Genomic DNA, 27,083 nt, shown 5'->3' with positions numbered 1-27,083 from the left:
TCCCTGGAATCAGGGACCATTGGTCCAAATCATACATGTGTAACTGGGACTCTATTTCCTCATCTACAAAAAAAAAAAAAAAAAAAAAAATGGACTAAATGACCTCCAAGCTTCCTTCCAGCTCTAAATTCTTGATAATAATCTAAACATGTAAATGTTTATCAAATGCAGAGTGTTCACATAGATAGGCTCATGTAGGAAAGACTTCTATCAATCTTTATTTTTTCCTATCTAGCTAATAACTGGTAGCTAGCTTTCATGTAGCACTTTAAGATTTATGAAGCACTTTCAATATAATATTTCATTTGATTCTGAGAACAACTTTGTGAGATAGGTACTATTATTAAAATTATTTTATGGAGGAGAAAAATAAGGCTGAGTTTAAAATAACTTGCCCTGGCTCACTCAGCTGGACATTCTCTGAGGCACTATTAGATGCCATATCTTCCTTAGTCCAAGATCAATGACCTATCCACTAAGTCCCCATGATGCTTCTGTTATGTAGCTCTACTACTTTTCATTTCCCACCAATGCCTGGTACTTTTCAGTATTTACGCATTTGCTTAATTTTTTTTTTCCATAGAGAGACTGATTTTCCTTCACTAATCATCAGTGGTAATGATTGGCATAGCCTTATCTTGAATGATGAATGATGACCAACTACTTTAAATTATTCCATTCAAAATGAATAGATTTCTTTCCTCTAAAAGTCAGTGCCATTCTTCCATGTGCGAATGCTCATAACCACGCATCGGAGTGTGAAGGACTGTTGCTGGTATAGCAATCATAAACAAGACAAATAGAAATGAAGCCTTGAACACCTGTGGTATGTAGGGCACAGGTGGCCATTTTGGCATCTGCAAGCAAAATCTCTGGAGTTCTGGCCAAATCCCAATCTGGGTAACCTAATTACCCATTCATATGACCTAATTCTTTCATAGATTTCAATCAGAGTAATATTCACTTCCTCTACTAAGCAATTTCTGCATTGTCTTTCAGGGTATTTTCCTGGTTGATATAAGCACTTCAAAATAACATCTGAAATAACAATCAAGAAGTACTTGAAAGAGAGCCCACCCCCAAAAAATCAATGCCTCAAATGGATAAAGATTTTATTTTATGTAGACGTATACTGCTCATAGTTCATTTGAGCTCCTCTTCTATTCCATTAATTTCAATAATTGAGTAGAAGCCCATATATACTGAATATCTATGGTCCTCCAGAATTTGGCTCCCCAAAACAGCATTCACACTGGATAGAAGTACAGCTATCAGTCTTCCTTCCCCCTCCTTTGATGATGTTGATGATGATTATTTCACCATATCTAGGGCTTCTGTGGCTGTATTGGAAGCTCTCTTTAACCTTCAGTAACCAACGGGTAGTTGGTAAAAAGAAAACCCAACAAAAGTGAACCACAAAAAAAATCTGAGGAAAGCACGGAAGAAGACTAACCCCCACGCCCAAAACACAAAGCAGTTATGCAGGAAAGTGCTTGGCAGAAGGGAAGAGAGGAGGGAAAAACAGTGGCAGGGCAAAAATCTAAGATTAAAATCCATGAATGAATTAGTAAAGGTTATTTCCATAAGTTCTATGTACTTTCAGATAATCTCTAATGTACAGAAGCAATAAATTCCAACAGCTTTCAGCTAATTAATATGTATGTTTCATGATTCACAGTGATGAAGGCCCAGTGACTAATCTGTAGTTTATCCTTTTGTCAAATTGGAAGATTATCTACTTCGATCCCAAAGCACTTGCATGAAAAGCTGTTCAGGAAGTCTGACTAAAATTACTCACAAAGACAGTGGCCCTTTAACAGCTGGCATAGCTTGTGAAGTTATATTGCACTGATACAGGTTAGGATGAGAAAAACAATGGCAGAGTCCTCCATTTAAAATATTTTACAAGAGAAAGTGTTTATCCTTTACATTATGGTGGCAATAGATGTCATGGAAATTCTTCATTTCTGTCTGAAGGTGATAATAATTATTCTTATGAGTGGGTGTGGTTGCTTCTTAGCAATGGATAATATCAGACATTCCCTTACTAGGTGCAAAGGAAGGTTAGCATTTGCTTCATGACTATCGATATTTATTCGTTTTGTTGTTTAAGATGGAATTTTCATGAGGATAAAACAAGAATTCAGATAAACATCACAAAATTAACCTACATTTTTCTAATTTTTTCCCCCAGAATTCTATGGGAGAGAGAGGGGAGAAAGAGAATGTGGAAATAAGTTTGTACTAACAGGGTATGTATACAGGATAAATTTAAGGTAATTTCAGAGAGAAGGCTCTAGTATTGATGGGAACTGGGAAAGGCTTAAGGTAGGAATCTAATTGAAACAAAGGAAATGAGGAAAATCAGGAAGAAGAAATGACGAGGTAGAACATTACAAAAATGGAATTTAGAATATTATTTTATAAGGTCATGGATAACTTGTCTTTCTTCTTCTTCTGACAACTGTCTGTTCATATTCTTTGACCATTTATATATTGTAGAATGGCCCTTGTTGCTATTATTTTTAATAGTTATAAATAAATATATGTGTACATAGTCCACACATATACTAGACCATATTTAGAAATTTTGGATATGTATTTTCCAATAAATGTGGCTCCAGAGGAGAAGTGAGGCTGGTGACCTTGCACAGCCTTTCCTTACTCAAAACAAAGTCAAGTGCAAGTCATGTCATCATTTCTTTGATGGCATGGTCTTCTTTGGCAACGAAGGATGAACACAACAACAATCCCTTTCTAATTTTAGCTCTACTTATTTTGCTTTTATGAAGGCTTTTCCATTTTATACAATCACAGTTTTCCACTTTTAAATTTTGTGATAAACTGTCTCCATTGTCTGGGCAAGAATTCTGACTCTAGCCATAGTTATGAATAGTATTGAATAGGTGAACTCTCCCCTCTACTTTTAAATGATATGACCTATTCGTATTTAGGCTACACTTCTCTTTAGAGTTTATTGTGCCATAAGACATAAAGTAATAGTCTAAAACTAATTTCTGTCAGATTATTTTCAATTTTTTCCACTAGTTTTTTAAAAAAAATTTTGGTTAAGTATGGATTTTTGATCTTGGTTTTTGATATTGTTTGGCTCATTGAATATCATATGATGCTACCATATTTGATCACTTATGTTTTATTTATTCAATATGTTTCATTAACCAACAACTTTATTAATAGTTTCTTAAAAATAATTATTAAATTATTGGACCATTCTACTGTTTAATATCCTTCTATATTAAGCATCCATATGCTTCTACTTAATGCAAAATAGAGGTGTGAAAATTTCATTTAACCCATTGGCAAACTGTTAGATCTTGGTTTACTGGGTAGCTATAATCTGTGAAATGAAAAATATTCACCAATTTGCATACTGAAACTACTTATGTTTCAAAGAACTAGAAAATGGAGGGGTATATATTTTTAGCAATACTGTGAATTTTCAAAGTTAATGCAGGAAGATAAAAGTTATGTATAATGACTCACACTCAGCCTTTCTTAAAAATAGAATTCATTCAATATCAACCACTTTTTTGAAACCAACCCTCTATATTTAAAAAGTCACTTAAGATAATTGAAATTGTGCAGAGTCAGCATTATAATTTTCAGTAGCTATAGCAAAAGTGTAGTGACCCAGTCATTGCCTTTGAAGTATATGGAATGTACCAACACACACAAGAAAAGCATAATTTAGGGGGATTTTGTCTCTCACAGAGTATAGGTCTGGTGTTTTCTCCATAAACACAAAAAATCTATTTTTTAAATATGCATTTCAGATACCCACATATAGATTTTTTAAAAAATATCCTCAGAACACAGAACTTAGCACAGGATATGTCTGATATCTAAAACTGGGAAGAAACAGGATTTGAATAGAGGGGGAGGGAGTAAAATTACAAAGGAAAGCAATAAAAATTGAGAAGAGTATTTCCATGGTCTTTTATCCTAAGCAAAAATTAGCATGATAAAGAGGAGAAAACTTGTTCTATATCATTTTTATAAGTGAAAGGAGCCTTTGAGGTCACCTAGTAAAAAAGCCTCATTTTATAGGTGAGGAAACTGGGGTCTGAAGAGGTGGAATGATTTCATTAAAGTGATGCAGGTAGTAAGTAGCAGAGCTTAAGTTTAAACGTCTTCTGACTTCAAGTCAAGCACTATTTCTGCTGTGCCTTCCTATCTAAATTTCAGCTCTTTTATTTTTACTTTATTCAGATCCAGTCAAAGATGATAAACATTTATATTTCTGTTCTATGTATGAATTGTGCTTCAAGATAATAGAAAGCTTGATTCTAATGAGATTTTAGCCTTAGCTATTCCCTAGATCATAACCTGGAGTAAGTCACCTAATGACCTGATGCCTCAGCTTCTTCATTTGTTAAATAAAGGGATGAGATTGGATAGCTTCCAACTTCTGTTCCAGAAGTAAAATTCTATGTGTCTTTTGAAATGTTGAAGCAAATATGTGATTATCAAGTATGATTTCTTTCCACATCAGTGGAAAATATTTCAGATAAGGTTAGAATACCATTTGCATTCCAAGTCACTTTCAGGTACTGTGGGTGCCATGAAGATAACTTAACCATAGAACAATCACAGGTAAGGAGCATGAAGCCGCAAGGCCACATGTGGTTCTCTAGGTCCTCAAGTGTAGCCCTTCAGCCAAATCCAAACTTCACAGAACTAATCCCCTTCATAAAGGAATTTGTTCTGTAAAACTTGGACTCAGTCAAAAGGCTGCAGCCAAGGACCGAGAAAGACAAATGTGGTCTCAAGACCATAGCTTTCCCACCCATGAGAGATGTTATAACAGTTACAGTCTGTTTGCCAATGAGTGCTATTTTGAAAAACAAAGTAAAGTCTTGTGAATTTGTTCTTGAAGTTTATAGTTGGACATTGATTTAACTTTTGTTATTATTAAATAATGCCAAAAAAGGATGATCTGAGATGTACAAGTTCTACATTGTGAAAATATTCATTTCCATCATAAATTTTGAAAAATTATTTAAAAAATAAAATTTAGACAGACTTGAGTAAATGATACTTAGGCACTACAATGGATCCTTGCTCTTAATAATATTGCTGTTTCTTCCAAGAATGCCCTTCCCCACTCATCAATGTATGTCTAGTAGAAGCAAAGTCTTTTATTATCCCTTCCAAAGGTGTCAAATTGTTGCTGTGGTTGGATGGAGGGGACCAACATACCAAACTCCCTAGTGCAGCCTACCCTAGATTTAACTCTAATTATGAAATGCTTAAAAATAAATAGAAATAGAATACAATGTATGTTAATTTGCATTCTTCCAAGTTAATATACTATTTGTTGGGATCCATTCCACTTTGACTTTGACACCACTGCCTTTAACTATATATTTTGCTAAATTTGGAGAAAATTAAAAGATGCTTCTTATTTCCCTAGTCCATAGTAATCACTACATGAACTTGGATTTTTAAGACCACAAAAGTGATATATATATATATATATATATATATATATATATATATATATACGTGTGTGTGTGTGTATGTATATATATATACATATTTTCTATTATAACAAGTATGTACTTGCTATGCTATTTTAATAGGTTTTTTTTTTAATTTTGCAGAATATTGTTTTAAAAATCACATGACATTTTGGAAAAGGTAGGTGCAACTTGACAACTTCTATCATTACAATGTCATTGTTTTTCCTCATGGAGAGAGAATAACGAAGACTGTCACTCAAAATACTTATAAAAATAAGCATCATGTAAATAAAGTAAACAAGGCAAAAAAATATCATAGATAAGTGTTTTCTGCTGCCACTTAATAAACTATTGAATATTTCCTATGTGCATAATCAATGCACAAATTTAGTATCACTACTCTAGGTAGTCTTCTTTATGGCTGTTGCATATTTTAAACCACAACATGATAAGAATATTTGGGAACCATGAAGTTGTAAAAGTCATCTCACAGCTACTGAGAGGTACATAGAGTAAAACTCCAGTAACGTAGCATCTTCTGACTTAATAATCTAAAGTTTTCCCTTTAAATAACAGTTCCTTATGTACTATTGGTTCATAGTTGTTTTCTGGTCTCTTTCAATCCTACACTGACACAAATGTGGTAGAGAAATCTTAGTCTTTTGTCTTCAAAAACTAATGAATGGGGCAGTTGGTAGTGCAGTGAATAGAGCACTGGCCCTGGAGTCAGGAGAACCTTGAGTTCAAATTTAACCTCAAGATACTAGCCATGTAATCTTGGGCAATTCACTTAAGCCCTATTGCCTTCTCTCCCACACAAAAAGGTACAGAGACTGCTTCTCTTCTTTTATTCTCAGTACATTTGCTATTCTATGAACCTACTGTCAATCTGAAAGATCTTTTAAGCTGTAGGCTTTTCTTCTCCATTGACATTAGTGATGAACAGGTGAAACAATGAGATTTCAGTAGCAACAAACATTTCTGAGCATCTATTATGTAAAAGACACTGAGTTAGGTGTTGGTGATATACAGAGCACTGCTCTCCAGTACTGAACTACTCTAAGTGAAATAATATGTGTTCTCTCTCTCTCTCTCTCTCTCTCTCTCTCTCTCTCTCTCTCTCTCTCTCTCTCTCTCTCTCTCTCTCTCTCTCACACACACACACACACACACACACACACACACACACACACACACACACACACACACATTTATATGGCACATTATTTCTCAAAATCATAGACTCTCATTTCATTAGCCCAATATGCAACTCACAGCTCCATCTAAATTCATCCAATCTTTCTTTAAAAATCTTAAATGAGAAGGAAATAACCATCCTTGGAAACAATCTAATTTAAATTTGTGGCAGCTCTAATTATTATGAGGAAATTTCTTATCTGAAATTCAAATCTGATTTTCTCCAACTTCTGTCTTACTACTAGTACTGGCTTCTGGGGCTAAGAAAAACAAGTTCAACCTGTCATTTGATTGCCCTTCAAATACTTAAACACTTCCATCATTGCTCCAATACATCTTCTCTTCTCCATTTCTAGCTTGGTTGTATTTTTTTTCCAGGCAATCCTTATATTCCATAGTCTGAAGACCCATCATAAGCCTGGTCATCATAGGCTAGACTTGTTCCAGTTTATCACTGTGGCTCCTAAAATCTACTGGTTTCAAATCAGGGTAGAGCACAATGGACCTTTCACTTCCCATGTTCTAGAAACTCTGAATTGATACAGAAGATACTGGGTTTGTCAACATTTAGAAAAAAAAATTTTTGCCTTGTAAAGTAGCTATGAAAATAAGCCATCTAATCATAACTTGAGGTTTTCCAACGCTTACTGATGTACTTAGATAGCAAGGGCATGTAGCAGACTACAAGTATGACTCCCTCAAAGGCACCTCAACCATCCATGTAAACAGAAAGCAATATTGTCATTATTTCTCCCAAGAATTGGCACAATCATCAGAAATGAATTTTGAAAAATAATAAGTAAAGCTTACTTTCCCTAAAGTGAATATTTGCATTTCTTACTCCATATATTTTAGAAATGAGTATTCGTCATATGCACTATGCTATTTTTTAATGGGAAAATACAAATTAATGAAATATTAGTGATATAATATTTATGCTTATCTTAAGCTGTCATCAAATTATCCCTTAAAAATTCACACAATGGCCCCACTAAATGTCACATATCCTCAACGTGAACAGTAAAAATCTCTATGCACAGTTTTAATTTTTTTGCTGAGTTAAAGATGAGTAGTGTTATCTCATAGTAAAATCATAAAATAGGAAAAATTCATGTCATTTTTCCATGTTTTCTTTTCTAATCCCTACCTCCCCGTGATTCAAGCCTATGATCTGTTACTAGTATACTCCTATTTTCTAATTTGCTTATAAATTATAAGAAAGAATGTGATATCTCTATCACATCTACTTATTTGATTGGTTACACTTTAGTATAAATGAGTTCCTGTCAATTATTTACCATTCAATATGTAGTGATACTGAGTATGTCCTCTTGAAAGAATTCAATACCAAGGTTTCCGAAATGTGTGGTGTGCCATTGCCACAAACTTACAGGAACACTACAGGTTGTTTTAAATTTTGGGGGAAACACATGATGGAACTACACATTTTTTTCACATTATGTCATCTGCTAGATTAAAGAAGTTCAAAATTCCAATATTAGATCCCAACACATCCCTTTTAAACATTTTTTGAATGTTTGAAATATGTTTTTGTTTATTTGTTTTTTTGACTGTCAGTAACTTCTAGAACTTTCTCATTAGTAATACATCTTTGTTAAAATGTATTTTCAGTGGTTCTGTTACAAAAAAAAATTATATGAAAATCAATGTGGAACAGGAAATGAAGGTGGTGGTAACAATTCTGATTCCAACATGTATAAAGTTGTACAATGACCAACAGTTCATATATGTGTGTATGCATGTATATGTACATATAAAATATTAGTAATTGTATTTAACAATGAAAGAAAAATGCTTTTATTCTAATTACATATATAATATATATTTCAAATAGTCACTAAGCTGCCAATATATATAAACTTATTAAGTTGTTTGGACTGAACTATTTAATAAATAGAACTGTATTTCTTTTGGCCTAGGAGTACCATGAAAAAACATTACTGAGTCTTTAAGGCAGTGAAAACCAAGACAGTTTGAGATTTTCTGATTCAAAGGATATATAAGCAAATGCAGGAGGTGGGTTTTTTTGTGTTTATTTTTTGGGGGTGCAGAAGGTTGAATAGTAGAGATAGGAAGAGTTTCCTTCAATATCTAGAAAATTGAAGTAATCTATGAAGATAAATCTACTTAAGTCTCTTCAGTGTTTTTAATCTTAATTCTCTAGTCCCTCCCTACTATCATATAAAGTCTTAAAACTAAAATAATCTACTTAAAAAATGTATAGCTACTTTTGCTGTACTTTAATGCATGAAGCAGCATAAACCTTACAGCAAGATACATTTTATGGTTCGGATAAATTATACCATTAATCAGGGAAAATTTAGAATCCCATGGATATCAAGACAGAATCGATGATGGTATCAAAATATTTAATACATAGAGTAGAGGAGAAGTAAGACTGTAAGGTGAATGACCTCTATTTTCTCAGAAAAAATACAAGGCAAGTCTTTTTCCCAAAGGTGATGAGGTAAAATGAGGTGTGGGCGTCTTGAGCAAAGAAAAGAAGTGTTACTATGGGGAATATGATAGATTTATTAAGAAAGAAGGGGAGAAGATTAAATTGTTGCAATAAAGTTCCAACTGAGATCAGACAGAATAAATTTGTTGCAGACCAAGTCAATATGATTATGGCTTCTCTGTATATGATAGTACAAGTGGTGGCTGTTGTTACTGTTTGTTCTTCATTCCTGAAGAGACCCATGACATCAGTGGGCTGATGCTATAACATGCAGGTGAGTTGGATTTAACTGAGGGAAGGCTGTGCAAAGTCACCAGCCTTACTTTATCCTTCATAGCCATCTGGGTCTAGTGGCAAGATACAGATCAGGACGACTGGAGATGGCCCTGGTTGTGATGGGAGACCTTAGCCTTTTTAAGCTAAGGTCTTTAACAGGAAGCAATGTCTTTTCAGTGATTAAGGCTAGGTAAGAAATGAGGCAGATAATGGCCATTTTACCTAGTCCAAAAGAATAAATCTGGGAGGGAAAGACCCTCACTTAGATTTTCTGGCCAAAACAGAAACAACTGCTATTTACATTCACCCTGAGCCAGACAGAGCCTAAACAATGACCCAGTGGGTCTGGGACCTATTGTTGGTCAATTGAGAACCAGAGTGATTTGGGTTTAAGGCATGGTCCTCAAGAAAGAAATCTAATGGGTAGCCCCTAAGATATCTTGGAAAGTTTTAGTGATCAAAATTTGCACTCCCTGATGTCATGGTCTTCTTTGAGACTGAAGGACAAACAACAACGATCTCTGTTACTATTGGAACAGGCCAGTTGGGCAACGCTGTTTGTTCTTTTCTTTTGTCCTTCTTTCCCTCCTTTTTCTTTCTTTCTTCCTTTCTGTTTTCTTCGTTCTTTCTTGTTTCCCTTCCCTCTCTCCATATAGGATATCATACCCTTACCTGTGGGTGCTCTGCCCAAAGGAATGCAAAAGTAAGAGTGGAGAAGACAGATGATGGAAGCTTTTTAGGATGGATGTCTGGCAAGTAAGGATTGAAGACAGAATCAGGAAAAAATGAATTCTGAGAGAAACTAGTGCTTATAATCCTTTGACTAGGAAGGAACATGAATGACTCATAGAGAGTGATTCATCCAAAATTATATCTAAAAGCAAAAACAACCAAAACATATTTTTCATAAAATATGATGGTTTCACAATAGATCTACATCTAATGAACATCAGAAAGCCCAGGCACAGCTACCTCCAACCTCTGATACTGGACTGGGGGTAGTCCAGAGCTGCACTTGAAGTCTTTATCTGAGGTGCTATGCCAAAGAGAATAGCCAGACCCATAACATCAACTCCAGTCTTTAACTGCCATCCATCCTGAGAAGCTCCTGAACTAGAACACATAATTTTGCCATCTCTACAAAACCAATGTGGACTTTCAGAGATTAAACTATTGGATACAACAAAAGATGCACAGAATTATTAAGATGAATGGAATAATTAAGATACATTAGCAATTTTAATAAAGAATCTTTTTTCTCTATGAATGTCCAAATAGTTTATGTGCATGTATATACATTAAGATTATGAGTTTGAAGGTTTTATTTTTCCCTTATATAGGAAAAGGGGAAATGGCATGTCTCTCTAGATCAAATTGTCCAAAATGATATGATTAATCCAGCATAACATCGACTCTAATAGAAAACACAACAAGTTTTTAATATTTTGACATGTATTGCACAGTACTAGATTTTCAATAAAGAGTATTTTTTCTCTCAGAGAAGAATGTAAATTAGTGACTTTTATTGAGCTACAAAACAAAATAATGTCAACATGTACCTAAAGGAGCAACATTTTCTTAAAAATACACTCATATCTGAATGACCACACACCATAAACATACTGTTGTTAAATGTGGATCATTTAATTTTTTGTAAATCAATTGTTTAGGATAAGACATGTAAAATGATTTGTTCCAAATAAGTTAATAATGGATAGAATTTGTACTTAAAATTCAATCCTCTGATCCCAGATGTAGTGATCTTTCTACTACACTTGTGAAATCATCAGTGTCAATCCATTCCCTGAAAATAACTGATGAATCTATGGCTGAAGATCCGAGGTAAGCCAGCCTCCAAAAGATTCCAGGTAACCCTCTAAACTTTTAACTTGCTGAACTCTTCCTTGGTAGAGGGAGTTTTCTTAGTGGAAGTCCTCCACATTAATGAAATCACAGGTCTAGACACACTTCTTCAAGCTCCCAAATAAATATATAAATAAAAAGATAGAAAATAGATAGATAAAAGAAATATAAAAAGGAATATAGTTTCTGACCTCGGTACCTGGAGGAACCACTGGATCATAGTGATGGTGTGATTTCAACAATCTATACTCCTAATGACAAAACAATAATATATTTATGCTGTGATTAATCTGGGATAATAACCCATTTATTACTTGTTACCATGGTGATATAGGGAGTTGCTAATTATGCTAAAAATCTAAAATGAATACTATGGAAAAAATAGCTCTTAATTTACCAGGGAAATTTCTCTTAAGTTCTCTATATCCAACAATCTCTTTAGAGCACTTAAACAAAATTATATTTGAGGAGAAAAGAAAGTACAGGGAAAGTCATGATCTAATTCTTAAGATTTTTTTTTTGTAAGAAAAATATTAGTGGGAGAGATATTCCCATCTTTTTTTGTTGTTCTAAACGACAATACCAACTTGAAAAAATTCACAGCAGCCAGTGTCACCCTTCTTTTGAAGAATTTCTTTCCTATTTATCTCACTCTCTATTTCTAGGAGCTGCTGCAAAATAAATATATCACAAACAGAGAAGACTGAATAACATAACAGCATTGGAATACAACTAACATTACATAAAGTTTCCCAAGTAGGACTAAAGTTAAGTAGCCAATAGAACAAATTTAAAAAAAAAAAAAGAGAGGAATAGGAGGAAATAGTAGATTGATGATTGACACTTTGCTTCTAAAGGACAATTCCACTGAGGAGAGTGGATTAGCCAACTGACATTCTATTCCATTGTCCTTAAAAATGATATTTCATAAACAGTTGTTTTTAAAGACTTAGAGGCTAAAGCTACCTTTATCTAATCATTCTTCTTTGTTATCAAGACTCCTTTGGGAACACAATACTGGGAATGACTCTGGAATTCACAAAGTACATACTAGTTGATGTTGTCTCTGGTCTTGAAATGTTTGTCTATTTTCTAATACAAAAACAGTATCTTACACTTATGTTTTGCAGTTTGAAGTAACTTTCATGTAATTAAGTAGTTCTATGGCAGGGCAAAATAATTATACTCTGGAAACTTCTGTGTTTTGTCAGTTTAAAATTGAAAATAATGATTGGGTTATCTATCTTCACAGAGTTGTGGGGTTTTTTTGGGGGGGGGGGTGAGAAAAGCACTTTATAACACTAAGAACCCTACAAATGAGTGAACTATTATTGTTGCTCTACTGAATTTTCCCAAAAGTACTTTCAGATCAGTATCATTCCCTTTTTACCAAAAAAAAAAAACCTGAAACTCAGAAAGATAAAATGACTGGCCCAAGGTCATGCAGTAATAAATGTTCGAGTCACAACTCAAATACAGATCTAATTGCAATTTCAATGCCAAGTTACCTTTGCTCATCTAGGTGAAATTCAAACAACTACTAAAAAGGACAAATGCGAACTGCAATAAAGCTATACTCACTTTGTTATTTGGCCAGTAAAATTGCCAGCCAATCTCAGGTGAAATAAAAAAATAAAGATTCATCTACCCTTGCCTGTAATTTCCAGATCTAGTGTGTTATCAGAAAAGAAAGAAGGGATTTGAATACGGCCATGATAGGATTGACTACTGTTTGAAAGCCACGGGACAGACCCATTTCCTGAAGTCTGGACACTTGTTGATGAAACAAACAAAGCAACTACAAAATAACCTTGAAAGGGAAAACACAAGCATCTGGGGAACTAGGATTAAACCAATGCAGAATGTGGTTGTAAGCCAACAACTGAAAGAAAAGAAGAGGTATTCTGAGGGACAGAGGTGAAGAGGGGGATCATTCTAGGCACAGATGACAACCAGTATAAAGGTCCTGAAAAAGGAGATAGAATCCTGTGTGCAAGTAGTAACAAGAAAAGACAAGTGTGAAGTATGGCCCCAAAGAAAAGATATGAGAAGAATAACAGCATTCTTTTGCAGAGGTAGGAGGTCTAGGAGTATCAGGAAATTGTCAATGTACTATAATTTCGCAGAGTTTTTTTCTCTCATTCTTTTTTTTTTTTTAATTAAAAATATTCCTGACTATATGCTATAGCTCTATAGGAGTGGGGTGAACAAGGATAATGGAGAAAATGGAGTTGAAGTGGAAATAAGCATACATCAATATTTTTTTTTAAAAGTCTGTTCAGCAGGATTAAAAAGTACATTGAGCAGAATAACATGAAACAGAAAAATACAAAATTTCCTGCAATTTTATGTGGCCTTATTTGTTTGGGCTTTTGTAATGATAGGGACAGAGTTATAAAAAAGCAGGTAGAAGGCAAAAAGCTTTACACATTTTACTACAAATACAAGCATTAACTTTTGATACTCATTGTGAGGTCCTTATCCAATGATGAATGATTTGATAAATTACTGGAAGTGGACCACATAAAAATTAAGAATCCAGATGAATGGCTCTTCAGCATTGAGTAGATATAATACACGTAGGATTTAAAGGGGGAGAAAAGACAAAAATATGCACAGGAACTGAAAGCACCAAAGAGTTGAAATCTTTAGTAGGTGAAGGTGGACTTAAATAAAGATCTATCAAAGTAACCAAAGTAGTTGTTCATTCCATTACAAAGATGAAAAGATGAAATTCTACTAAGTACAGTTTGGTTTAGGTACATATTAAATATCAACAGAGTAGCTATGTGTAACAGGAAGGACCCAGACATACTCAAGGGGGCCTGCTCTACAGGTTCTTAGATCTGCTTTTCTAAAAGGAAAGCAACTTTGGAGGGGTCAACAGTCTATTTAAATCAAGCACGTACATCATTCACTTACTTTGGGGGAAAAATCAGCACAATGAACTTCAGAGAAAATACAGAGGAAATAAAAACCAACAGATAGAGCTTCCAACTCTCTAACATAAGCAATGCATACATCACAGATCAACAGACAAATCCAACTGTCTGACCATACATACATAGTTACCAGAGAGAGAAGCACCAACATTTGTGTTTTCAAAGCCAGGGGACTCCTTAGTGGCTACCCAGAGACTCATCTAGCGAAGTAAACCCTTCCAATAAGAAAGTCCCAAAACAAATCTTCACCTCAGAGTATTTATACACTTTTCAGAGCCAGAGGGTGTGACCCTCTGATTCACTGCCTCAATTGGAATTAACAAAAGCTACTTCAGGCCTATTAATGGGCAGGGAAGATCTAATTAACATTACACTATGCATCTTATCTGGGCCCACTTCTGAACTTCCTTTAATATTCTTTTGTGTACTATTTAAATATCCTATTGATGTGGTTTTCCTTGTTTTCTCCCTTTTTATTTCATTCTCATTGTCCCTGATCTCAGAATTTTTTCCCATACCCAAAATTAAAGACCATCCTTATGACAAATATGAAGTCAAACAAAACAAACTAACATATTGTGTCTAAAGATAAAAGTTTCATTCTAGATCTTTGGTCACTTAATCCTCAATCAAGTGGTAGGTATGATCAGAGTTCCTAAGCCCTGAAAGGTTGTTTTCCTTTACCATATTGTAAATATCTAAATCAATAACTAATTTATGGAATTATGAAATGGGGCAAGTATACTGGTTCTTTTGGTATTTGCCAGGAAAGAAGAAGTGGGGATTAATGTTCCAATCATGCTTTAATAAGGCACAGGAGATGCAGGGACAAATGACACAGAAAATATGAAGAAAAACAATGCAAAAGAGGTGGGACAAGAGGCAGATGGCATGCGAATATGAATGGGGAGGGGAGAAAAGTAGGCAGCTTGGGGAAGAGGATAGTGAAGGGGAAAGTCACAGAGAGATACTCACATAACTATGGATTGGAGTTAGGAACACTTGATAGCATGGACCTAGATGGATATGGAAGAGAGTTCAGGGGCAGGAGTTTGGGTTTTCCTTTTCATAAGGTTTTGATGGGAGAGAAGATCTTTCCCATTCATTGGCCCATATGACCTGCTTAAAGCACATGCAAACCTAAGGGACATGTCATGGGGGGAACTTGCTGAACAGGAGGAAGAGTAAGGGTGGAGTAGAAATGGATGGTATGGGAGGAAAAGAGGAGACAGATGGGTACAGCTAGTCTTGTCAGTGTTTGTGGGAATGCCCAACAGGGAAGGGGGAAGGCTTGGGAATGGCTTTGTCCCCTGCAGTGCTAATGTGTATTGACTTCTTGGTTACTAGGATGGACTTGGCCTTCTGATGTTGGGATTTGGACTTCTGGTATCTGAATAAATGTTTTTCTTCTGCCTTCAGCATGGAGAGTTTGCTATATTTTGTGATTCAGAACTACGCTAGCATATTCATAGCTGCCCTCAGTGCTGTGAATAGTGCCTTGGTAATACATTTGGTGCCACGAACAGGATCACAGGGTATAAAAATCTCTATTAGGAGGGAGAAAGGCTTTAAAGGAAGAAACAAATATCCCAGGATGTGAGGATTTAACTTATTCCTTCCTAGCAAGGGAATGGGCTAAAAGCACTGGACTCTGGGAAAATTGGGAACCAAGCTTACAAGAGGGAGAACCTAGAGATTTAGAAAGATGTTTGCAAGGAATACCAATAAAACCAGGGAAAGTACTGGCAAGGGTGTGTAGCAGAGGACAGATTTTATTAAGAGGTTACAGTATTATGTGTAAAAGCAGAGACAAGCTTCTGAAAGAAAAAAAATCAAACATTAAAAGAGTTAGCTATTTTGCATGGGAATTCTCAGTGTTTGGGTTTTCCTTTGAAAAAGCAAGCTGGAGGGTCTCAGGCAATAGAAGAAAAAGCTAATCATTTGGCTCAGAAGAAGAAAAAGCTGGCAAAAGAAGGATACAACCTTTGTACAGAACCAGCCTAGTTGCCACAGCAATGACTGCCAGGAGAGTATGTTGGAGTAAAATGCAACAAAGTCAGAGTTGGAAAATGGAACAATGTTAGAGGGAGAAGCTTCTCAGGCAGAAAGAAGCATACACAATACTAAGTCTGGAAACAGGAGAGCCAGGGGGTAACTCAGTGTTTTTGGAGATAATTGAGGATTTTACTCAGCAGGAGGTCACAGATATTTTGAGCTGGTTGACCCAAAGAATGGGAGATTTGCTAATATCTTGGATGGTGAAAATCAGTGATGAAGGGGCCAGGGGAGTATCAATAGATGGCATGGATTGCTTGAAATTTATAGGTATTAGAATCCTTTGGTACAGCAAGCTTTTAGAGATTACAATATGCAAAGAGGTAACAATACGACTAATCTGTTAGCTTTGGCTGCAGAAGGATGCAGTAAGCAGAATGATATTGACTCTATGTGGCCTAGTGGTCAATTCACTTAGGGACTGTATAAGAAAGTTAAAGGAAGAGGTAATGAAGAATGCCATAATGATCACAAATACAAATGCATACTATTATTACCCCCTTAGCAGTTTGCTATAGGAATATAATAGTGAAGAAAATTTCTCCTGTTTACAAGTATCTAGTTTTGATTCTAATAACTGAGGAAATAAGGCACCCTCTTTTGGAGGTGCTCAACAAGATTTCACAGTTAAGTGACTTAGTGGACTGGGAAAAGACAAACTTCCTAGAACAAGAAGAGCAAATAGCAGAGGTTCAAAATCAAAAGAGATTGACAAGAAAAGAATTTTTTACTGCTGTATTGAGAACAGGGGTGGATTTTGGAAGCATACATGGTATTCCAACTAATGAACTATACAAAATACACCAAGAAAAGGGGCTTGATACTAGATGGAATAGAGAAGTAAGAAATGCCCTCTACAGATTTCCCTGAACCCTTGTGTCCAAGTTTGTCACACCTTCATGAAGAATAGGAAATTGACTGAGCCCCAGCTCAGATTAAAGAAATAAATAGACAGGATTACAGAACCCATATCAACTTGACCATATATTGGAAAAATGGTAACTAAGACATTCATAGATATTAGGGCAGAGGCCTCCCTTATATATGGAAACCCAAACCCTGATAAGTTTAAACATGGTACTCTTATCACCATCACAGGACTAGAAGGAGATGAAATATCAGCCAGAGAAACTAATAATGAAGATTGGATAACTACTTAAGAAAGAATATACCATGGTAATTGTACCCATTCCTGAATACGTCATTGAAACAGATGTATTGAGAGGTATGACTTTAAATTTTCCTGAGGGGAGACACCAATTTGCAGTAAAGAAGATAGGAATTAATAGAGTTTTAGTGGGTAAAATAAAAATGGACCTAAACAGTTTACCTGAACCTTCTGAAGTAGTTACTTTAAAGTAATATCATGTCAAGTGGGCAAGATAAAATTGCTAATACTACAAAGGAATATGTTGAGGCAAGAATGTTAATCCCCACAAATACTCAATGGAATAATCCTGCCTGGCTAGTATGAAAGTCAGATGGGACATGAAGGATGACAGTGGATTATAGACAATTGAATAAGGTAACTCCTCCCTTGAATGCTGCTGTTCCAGATACTATAACCTTAATGGAAAGGATCCAGAAATATAAAGGGACTTGGTATGCAGTTACTGATTTAGCCAATGCTTTCTTTTATTACTATCACAATAGATTCAAACAATGGTACCAATTTGTTTTCACTTGGCAGGACTTAAAATATATTTTTACATGCTTGCCACAAGGATATCTGCATAGTACCACTATTCTTCATAGTGTTGTGGCTGAACAATTACATAAATTAGAGCTACCTGGTGTACAGCTCACCCACTAGATAGATGATATTATGATACAGGGAAAAATATAAAAGAAGTGGAGAACAGTTTGACACTTTTAATTGAGCATATAAAAACAAAGAATGGGAAATTAACCCTGCAAATATTTAAGGGGCAGCTTAAACCATATAATTTTGGGGTATACAGTGGAATAAGGGATTGTGATTCTCCCACATGCCTGGCAAAAGATTCACTATTTTCCTATCCCCACCAATAATAAAGAGGTCCAAAACTTTATTGGATTTTTTGGATATTGGTGACATCACATACCATATCTAGGACAAATTTTAAAAACTTTATGAAAAATTGCTAGAAAAAATATGAATTAGATTGGGGACTTGAGTAAAGTAAAGCTTTTGAAGAAGCAAAACCTACTATACAATTTGCCTTAGATTTATGGCCTATGCAAAGTGACCTGGTGGAATTACAAGTGACTGTACAGGATGAATATGCAAACTGCAGTTTATGACAAAAACAACAAAGCTGAAATGTACCCTTAGGATTCTGGTCTAGGAAACTCCCTTCATCTGGAATCTAATATACCCTTTTGAAAATCAGTTGTTAGCTGCATGTTGGGCTTTCGTAGAGACTGAAGAACTGATTTTGGGCCATGAGGTAATATTAAGGCCTGGAAATCCCAATTATGACATGGGTAAGGAATACCTCCACTTCTCACAGAATTGGACATGCACAAGAGACTAGCGTGATTTAATGCAAATGCTACATTCAAAATAGATCTAAAACAGACAAAAGTGGAGTTTCTTCCTTACATGACTCTATAGCAAAGATAGACACTGAGGGAAATGATATACCTCCTGAACCAAAGCAACAGTTGGGACAGTCCTTGGTAAAATAGAATGAGGGATATGATGGATTAACTGAAGAACAAAAGGGACATGCCTGGGTTACTGATGGGGCAGCAAACTATCTGGGCCACAAAAAACACTGGAAAGCAGCAGCCTATAACTCATGTAATAGACAGACTTGGGAAAATACTGGGATAGGTGGAAGTAGTCAAAATGCTGAACTTACAGCAGTACATCAAACTAACAAAACAGAACAAGGAGGATGATGTCACATATTTATTAATTCATGGGCTAATGGGTTAGCCTCATGTATGCTCATGTGGAAAAATCAAAATAGGGAAATTCTTGGCAAATAAATCTGGGGCTAAGAATTATGGGAAGATATATAGAACATGTCTTTGCTTAGTAATTTTTCAGTTTTTCATGTAGATGCTCATGTGACCCTCACCACACCAGAAGTTGAGTCCAAAGCACATACTTATTGACTAACAATGATTGCTACTCAACATATTATCCCTACTCTAACACCAACTGATGATCCTGTACTATAAAAGGGGCTCCATCAAATGACCAGCCATTTAGGGGTCCAGGCTACACACCTTGGTATTAGTATATCTCATTCAGTGTTAAAACAAGTAGCAGAGGAGTGTTATATTAATTGAAAATGATACCCGAGGAACCGTTCCTTGGGTAGTAGAGAGATAAAGGAGAAAGGTACCAGCCCAAATTTGGCAAACACTATATCAGACCTCCTACCCCAAGATAAAGGATTTAAATTTATATATACTTGTATTGACACCTATTCAGATGTACTAGTGGCTTGTCCCTATAAGAATGGGACCCAGAAAACACCTGTAAAATTCTAGATATCATCAGTCTTTACTATAGAAACCCAATGTATATTCAAAGTGACAATGGGTCACATTTCAAAGGTAATGAAATGAAGACACATTGTGTATTAAACAATATAGAATGTGTATATCATATGTCATATTATCTACAAGTGTCTGGGTTAATTGAAAGAATCAATGGATTACTGAAAGAATGAATGGATTATCGAAAGAGAGGTAAGGAAGTAAAGTTCTAATAATTATTATCAACATTGGAAAGAAATTTGTTCACTGCTTTACATAGTTTGAATAATCGACCTTTGGGAGGAAGTACACCTCTAGCCAGAATGATGACCTCAAATCTGCAAATTAGAAAACAACAAGCACATAAGAACCCAAACACTGAGTACTGGACTGTGAGGGCAGATATCCCAGCACCATATCCAGGGACACCTGGGTCTGCAGGATATGATTTACATTGTTTAGAGAACGTTTGGTTGGAAAGAAAAGAAATAAGAAAAATCTCTACTGGAATACATATGAGAATTCCTAAGCATCATTTTGGATGGATATTACCTAAAACAGGATTAGCAGCTTGAGTAATACAGTTATTGGCTGGAGTGGTAGATTCTAATTATCAAGGAGAATTTATGGTGACATTCCAAAATTTACGTGAAGAATCCATACAGTTTTGTAAAAATGATACAGTAGTTCAAGTGATTATTATTCCTTGTGAAACAATATCTCTCGTGAAAACTGACTCTCCCTTTGACATAACCAGCAGAGGAACTGAAGGATTGGGTTCTAATGATAGAACAAAATTGGGAGCTAAAGTATGGGTAAAATGGAAGCTAGATGATGTTCCAAGGCTGCCAAAATTTTAGCACATGGGAAAGATAATACTGTAACTGTTATTTATTCAGGAGAAGATGATTACCAAATTATACCTTTTAACTCATATATTCTACCATGAATGAGGCTATGATAGTGGGTTCATGGACTCCACAAGCACAGCTAACCCTATCTACCCCCCTTCTGGTTATTGTCTCCTTGTTTCTTTTTGGCTTTTTGTTTGCTAAACTTGTTTGCTAGATTTGTTTCCTACAGGTTTAATACCCTTCACCTGCTGATGCCTGATCGCTTAAGCCAGATGCCAGCCCCTGTTCATGACTATGATGTGTAACCCTGGACCTGGCATCAGCTAAGCACCAGATGCCAGCTAAAGACCAGATCTCTCAAATGGGACCTCTTGGGGCAGGGACAGTTCTATGTCCAATTTCAGCAGGAAGTAGCTATAGAAGAAGAGACCTTCACGGCTCACTCAAAGATTTTAGGCCCCATTTGTTAGAGGGGAGAATACTGGGATACATATGCTCAAGCCCCACTTTAAGATAATGTTTTATGTGCTTATTTTGTTTTATCCCTGTTATAGAGTTACAAAGTTCTGTTGACACCAGCTGCCTAAGATACTGTTTTAGATAGTTATTTTCTGTTATCCCTGTTACAGTTCTGTTGATATCAGTTGCCCCACCAACCTATGTAATGAATACAAAAGATCTTGGGGCTGAATGTAATGGTAATTTATATGGAGGGATCTTTCCCTTTCATTAATAGGCCTAAGTGACCTACTTAAATCACATGGAAGTCTAAGTCACATGTGGTAGGAGAAGCTTGCTGAATAGATGGAACAGGAAGGGTACAGCAGAACTAGGAGGAAATTGGTGAGAGTGGTTAGGGCAGAAGAGAGGACACAGGCAGGAACAGTTACTTTTGTGAGTGTTTGTTTGTGAGAAGGACCTAGCAGGGAGGGGGTAGGCTCGGGAATGTCTTTGACCCCTGTAGGTCTTCTTGGTTACTATGATGAATTTGGCTTTCTCATGCTGGGATTTGGATTTCTGGTATCTGAATTAATGTTTTTCTTCTCCCTTCTGTATGGGGATTTCTGTTATATTTTCTGATTCAGAACTATGCTGGCATATTCATAGTCACCCTCAGTGCTGTGAATATTGCCTTGGCAATACACCATGCCATTTGGGGTTAGTTCAATTGCGTATCTACAGAATCTCAGACTTGTCAGCAATACTTAAAGTTGGTTTCATTGGTATATTCCCATCATCAAAAGATTATCAACACTATTTTGTATTCTGCTAATCTTACTGCAGATAGCCAGTGTTTATCTGAGATTTACCTGTCTTAGGATGAAAAGGACCTGGCAACAAGGTCTAGACAGATAGATAGACAGACAGACAGACAGATAGATAGACAGATAAATAGATACATAGATACATACATAGATAGATATATAAATACGTCATAGATACATAGATACATAGACAGATGGCACAAGGTGAATTGAATATGAAGAGATGATATCTAAAAGTAAAATTAAGGGGTGAGGGAGGAATGTATTGGGAGGAGAAGGGGAGAGGTATGGGGTATATGGGGTAAATTATCTCACAAAAAAGAGGCAAAAAAAACCTTTTACAATGGAGGGGGAAAGAGGAGGTGAGAGGGAATGAGTGAACTTTACTCTCAGCGAATATGGACTAAAGAGGGAATAACATACACACTCAATTGGTTATCTTACCCTACAGGAAAGTAGGAGAGGAAAGGGATAAAAGGAGGTATAATGATAGAAGGGAGGACAGATTGGAGGTAATAAATCAGAATGCATGCCAACTCAGGGAGGGGGTAGGGGAGAGATGGGGAGAAAATTTGGAACTCAAAATACTGTGGAAATGAATGTTGAAAAACAAAAATAAATAAATTGGAATTTATCAATTAGAGAATGGCTTTTGTTTCTACATACGTGTATCAATTTCTTATGAATTGCATAGTGTATAATACAGATTATTTAGCTGATAAAGACTCAGAAAGGTATTTATGAAGCAGACTTCCTTAAAGATTCTACACTGAACCTGGGGAGAATATCAAGAAGATCTAGATTCAGATTCTAAGAGACTTCAGATACTCAGTTTTATATAAGTACAGTTATTCATCATTAATTGACTAGCTGCTATATGATGAATTCTTTGTCCATGAAAACCAGTGAACCAATGGAAAATTTTTAAAAATTCATACAATATAGTCACCTTCAGTTATTAATGTAAAAAATGAAAAAGGATAAAAGAATAAAATAGGTGCATAACCTGAGTTCTATATTATTACTCATGGAATGTTAGACTACAATAACAACTACAAAACCTAGAGCAAGTTCTCTGTGCCATTTGATAGATTTTATTGGATGACTTATGAGAAGATATCATCTGAAATGTACAGCATAAAACCTAATGGCTAGGTTGTAATTTGTGCCAGCAAAGGGAATATTTTAAATTATGGTTCTGTTGAAGCATTTTAAAAAATTGAACCCATTGGGAAGCTTTCAATCAAAGTGTATGAATCACAAGTAGACAAAGCACTTAGCCCTTTTCCAAAAAGCTGATTTCTTGCAAATTAAAAAAAAATGTAGCTAAAATCTCCATTTTTTTTTCTTTTGGAAGACTCAGACTAATGTGATATTTCTTTTTTTACATGAGTTGCATTGGCTTACTTATAAGGACCCTATGTTTCTTTTTTTCTCTTTTCTGTGATGACAGGTTGTATAGGGTTTTATTTTTTCTCCTTTCCTCTTTCATTTTTTTATATTTATTTTTAGTTTTCAAAATTCATTTGCACAAGATTTTGAGTTCCAAATTTCTCCCTATCTCTCCCCTCTCCCCCCAACCCATGATAGAATGCATTCTAATTGCCCCTTCCTCAGTCTTCCCTTCCTTTTATCAGCCCCCCCATCCCCTTCCCCTTTACTTTCTGAAGAGTAAGATGGATTTCTATTTCCATTGACTGTATATCTTATTTCCCTGTTGCAGGTAAACAATTTTTAACATTTGTTTTTAAAACTTTGAGTTCTAAATTCCTTCCCTTCTTCCCTTCCCACCCACCTTCAATGAGAAGGCAAGCAATTCAATATAGGATATACATGTGGAGTTATGCAAAACACTTCCATAATAGTCATGTTGTGAAAGATTAACTAAATTTTCCTCCATCCTATCCCGCCCCCCACAATTATTGTTTTCTCCTTTGACATGGCCCCCTTTCAAAAGTGTTTGCTTCTGACTATTCCCTCCTCAAATCTGCTCTCTCTTCCATCATTTCCCCCTCTTATTCCCTTCCCCCCTACTTTCCTGTAGGGTAAAATACCCAATTGATTATGTATGTTATTCTCTCCTTGAACCAAATCCTATGAAAGTAAGGTTCACTCAGTTCTTCTTACTTCCCCCCTCTTCCCCTCCATTGTGAAAATTTTCCTTGCCTCTTTTATTTGACATAATTTACCCCATTCTATTTCTATCTTTTTCCTTCTTCCAATACATTCCTCTCTCATTCCTTAATTTTATTTTTAGATATCATCCCTTCATATTCAACTCACCCTGTGCCATCTATCTATCTATCTGTCTACTATCTATCTATCTATCTATCTATCTATCTATCTATCTATCTATCTATCTATCTATATCTATCTATCTCTATCTCTCTATTTATCTGTCTATCTATGTGTCTGTCTGTCTATCTATCTGTCTATCTATCTATCTATCTATCTATCTATCTATCTATCTATCTATCTATCTATCTATTTTCTCCAACTACTCTAATACTGAGAAAGGTCTTGAGAGTTACAAATATCATTTTTCCATGTAGGAATGTAAACAGTTCAACTTTAATGAGTCTGTTATGATTTCTCATTCCTCTCTACCTTTTTGTGTTTCTCTTGATTCTTGTATTTGAAACTCAAGTTTTCCATTCAGCTCTGGTCTTTTCATCAAAAATGCCTGAAAGTCTTTTATTTCACTGAATGTCCATTTTTCCCCCTGAAGATTATACTCACTTTTGCTGAGTAGGTGATTCTTGGTTTTAATCCTAGCTCCTCTGACTTCTGGAATATCATACTCCAAGCCCTCTGAACTCTTAATATAGAAGGAGTTAGATCTGGTGTTATCCTGATTATAATTCCACAACACATGAATTGTTTCTTTCTGGCTGCTTGCAATATTTTCTCCTTGACCTGGGCACTCTGGAATTTGTCTACAATATTCCTAGGAGTTTTCCTTTTAGGGTGTCTTTCCAGAGGTGATTGGTGGATTCTTGCAATTTTTATTTTCCCCTATTGTTTTAGAATATTAGGGCAATCTTTCTTGATAATTTTTTTTTACTTAATAAATTTTTTAATGAAATAAAGTTGAATTTGGTATACTGTAATATATAGTTATAATGTAGTGTCTCAGTAAAATTTTCTTTGACATTCTCCTCTTCCCCCAGATGACATATATCTATACCTATATCTATTTACATATGTACATACATTTATATATATACATATATATGTATGTATATATATGTATATATATACATATATATGTATATATATACTGTCCTATGGTAATCTTATCTGAGAGTGCATATTAATCATCTAATAAATTAACACATAACTTTCACAAATCAGTGTACTGTAGAAACTTAGGACAATGCCAGTAAGTCAAAAGTTACCACTCAAAATCATTTATACATGAATAATTTAATCTCTTCACATTGTAAAAGTATTTTAGTACATGTTGCATCTTCTGTATCATTGCTTGAAATTTACATGCTGGCATTACTGACACTTCAGCTGTCACAATACTTTTTATCCCCAAATTTGATAAGTCACCTCTGATTACACCACATGTAAATGCTAAATACTTAGGAGCATGATCTAAATATTGTTTTCTTGCCAACATCTGAGTTAGGAGTCATAATTTGTTGTCTTGAAGCACACAGAGGCCCTGATGATATTTCCTTAGATTATCAATTCATTTCTTGAAAACAATGTTACAAAAAAATCTTTGCAAAAGAACTTCATGATATCTAATTCATCCTTGAACCTTGCAGTGTCCTTTGTAAACCTTTCTATCAATACTTGTTCTCCAGCTTAGTAATGCATCTTCCATATTCCACCTCCCCCTGATCCATGGACTTGTATACACCAGTCACCATCTCGTTGTGGAGAAGCAAGAAAAGAACTTCTTCTGCCATTTACAGCTGATTCTCTCAGGCTCCAGGCACCCTGAGAGGGTAGAGGTCAGGACCTGTGCATGGTTACTACCATGGTGGATCTGGGTGCCTTTAGAATTGCTGACAGCTCCCTGACCCCACAGTGTTAGAGCCAGGTCCCATAGGCAGCCGGGGTAGTAATGGCTTGACTGCATCCTCTGAGGAACTGGCATCTGACTAGGAAGTACAGCTGCAGGCATGGCTGTGACCTGAGGCACAGAAAAACCCAATAATTTCTTGAAGGATGATGTCTAGGATCTCTTTTGTTATCGTGGTTTTCAGGTTCCAATGATTTTTAAATTATCTCTCCTGGATCTATTTTCCAGGTCAGTGGGTTTTCAAATAAGAAATTCCACTTCATCTTCTATTTTTTTCAATGTTTTAACTCTGTTTTATAATTTCTTGATTTCTCATGAAGTCATTAGCTTTCATTTGCTCCACTCTAATTTTTAAGGAATTATTTTCTTCAGTGAGTTTTCAAAACTTCTTTCCCATTTGGCCTATTGTGCTTTTTAAAGCATTCTTTTTCTCACTGGCTTTTTGTACTTCTTTTGCCATTTGGGTTGGTCTATTTTCACGGTGTTATTTTCTTCAATATTTTGGGGGCTCTCCTTTAGTTAAGCTGTTCATTTGCTTTTCATAATTTTCTTGCATCACTCTCATTTCTTTTCCTAATTTTTCCTCTATTTCTCTTACTTGATTTTCAAAATCCTTTTTGAACTCTTTCATGGTCTGCAACCAAATCATAATTTTCTTAGAAGATTTTAATATGGGAACTTTGTCTTCTTCTGCTTTTATGTTTTGATCTTCTTTGTTACTAAAGTAAGACTCTATAGTCTGAATTCTTTTACTGTGTTTACACATCTTCCCAGTAAAATAATTTGACTTTCTAACTTTTTGTCAAGGTAGGACTCTGCTTCCAGTATGGGTAGGGATGGGGTAGGTGTACTGTCCCAGGCTTCAGGGATTTTGTATCAGCCCCTTGATCTCCCACCTTCAGTAGGCCCAGAGCTATAGAAGTAACATCTGCTTCTGCTGCTGCTGCCATGCTGCCACCACCATCCCCATGACCCTAGGGTTGGAGCTGAACTGGCCAGATGGCACACTCTTCTTTCACCCAGCTCCCACAGTGTTTTCTCACTGACCTTTTTGGTGTATGTGGATTGAGAAGTCAGAAAACTGACACAGTTGCCAATGAGTCAGTCCCCTGAGGCCTGCTCCAACCATTTTGTGCTGGTGCAACCCAAACTGGAC

At 35.6% G+C, this 27,083-nt stretch overlaps 1 protein-coding gene and 1 pseudogene across 1 annotated transcript in view; both read right to left on the bottom strand.

Moving 5' to 3' along the window:
- Window positions 1–27,083, bottom strand: part of HCN1 (hyperpolarization activated cyclic nucleotide gated potassium channel 1) — a 624,487-nt gene that overhangs the window by 335,527 nt on the left and 261,877 nt on the right. The gene's annotated exons all lie outside the window — the stretch shown is intronic.
- LOC140498602 (trafficking protein particle complex subunit 6B pseudogene) lies at window positions 25,276–26,963 on the bottom strand (annotated as a pseudogene).

Source organism: Notamacropus eugenii, chromosome 4, assembly GCF_028372415.1.
Source record: "Notamacropus eugenii isolate mMacEug1 chromosome 4, mMacEug1.pri_v2, whole genome shotgun sequence".
Lineage (NCBI taxonomy): Eukaryota > Metazoa > Chordata > Mammalia > Diprotodontia > Macropodidae > Notamacropus > Notamacropus eugenii.
Note: the sequence above shows the minus strand (reverse complement) of the source record. Positions and strands in the feature narration are given on the sequence as shown.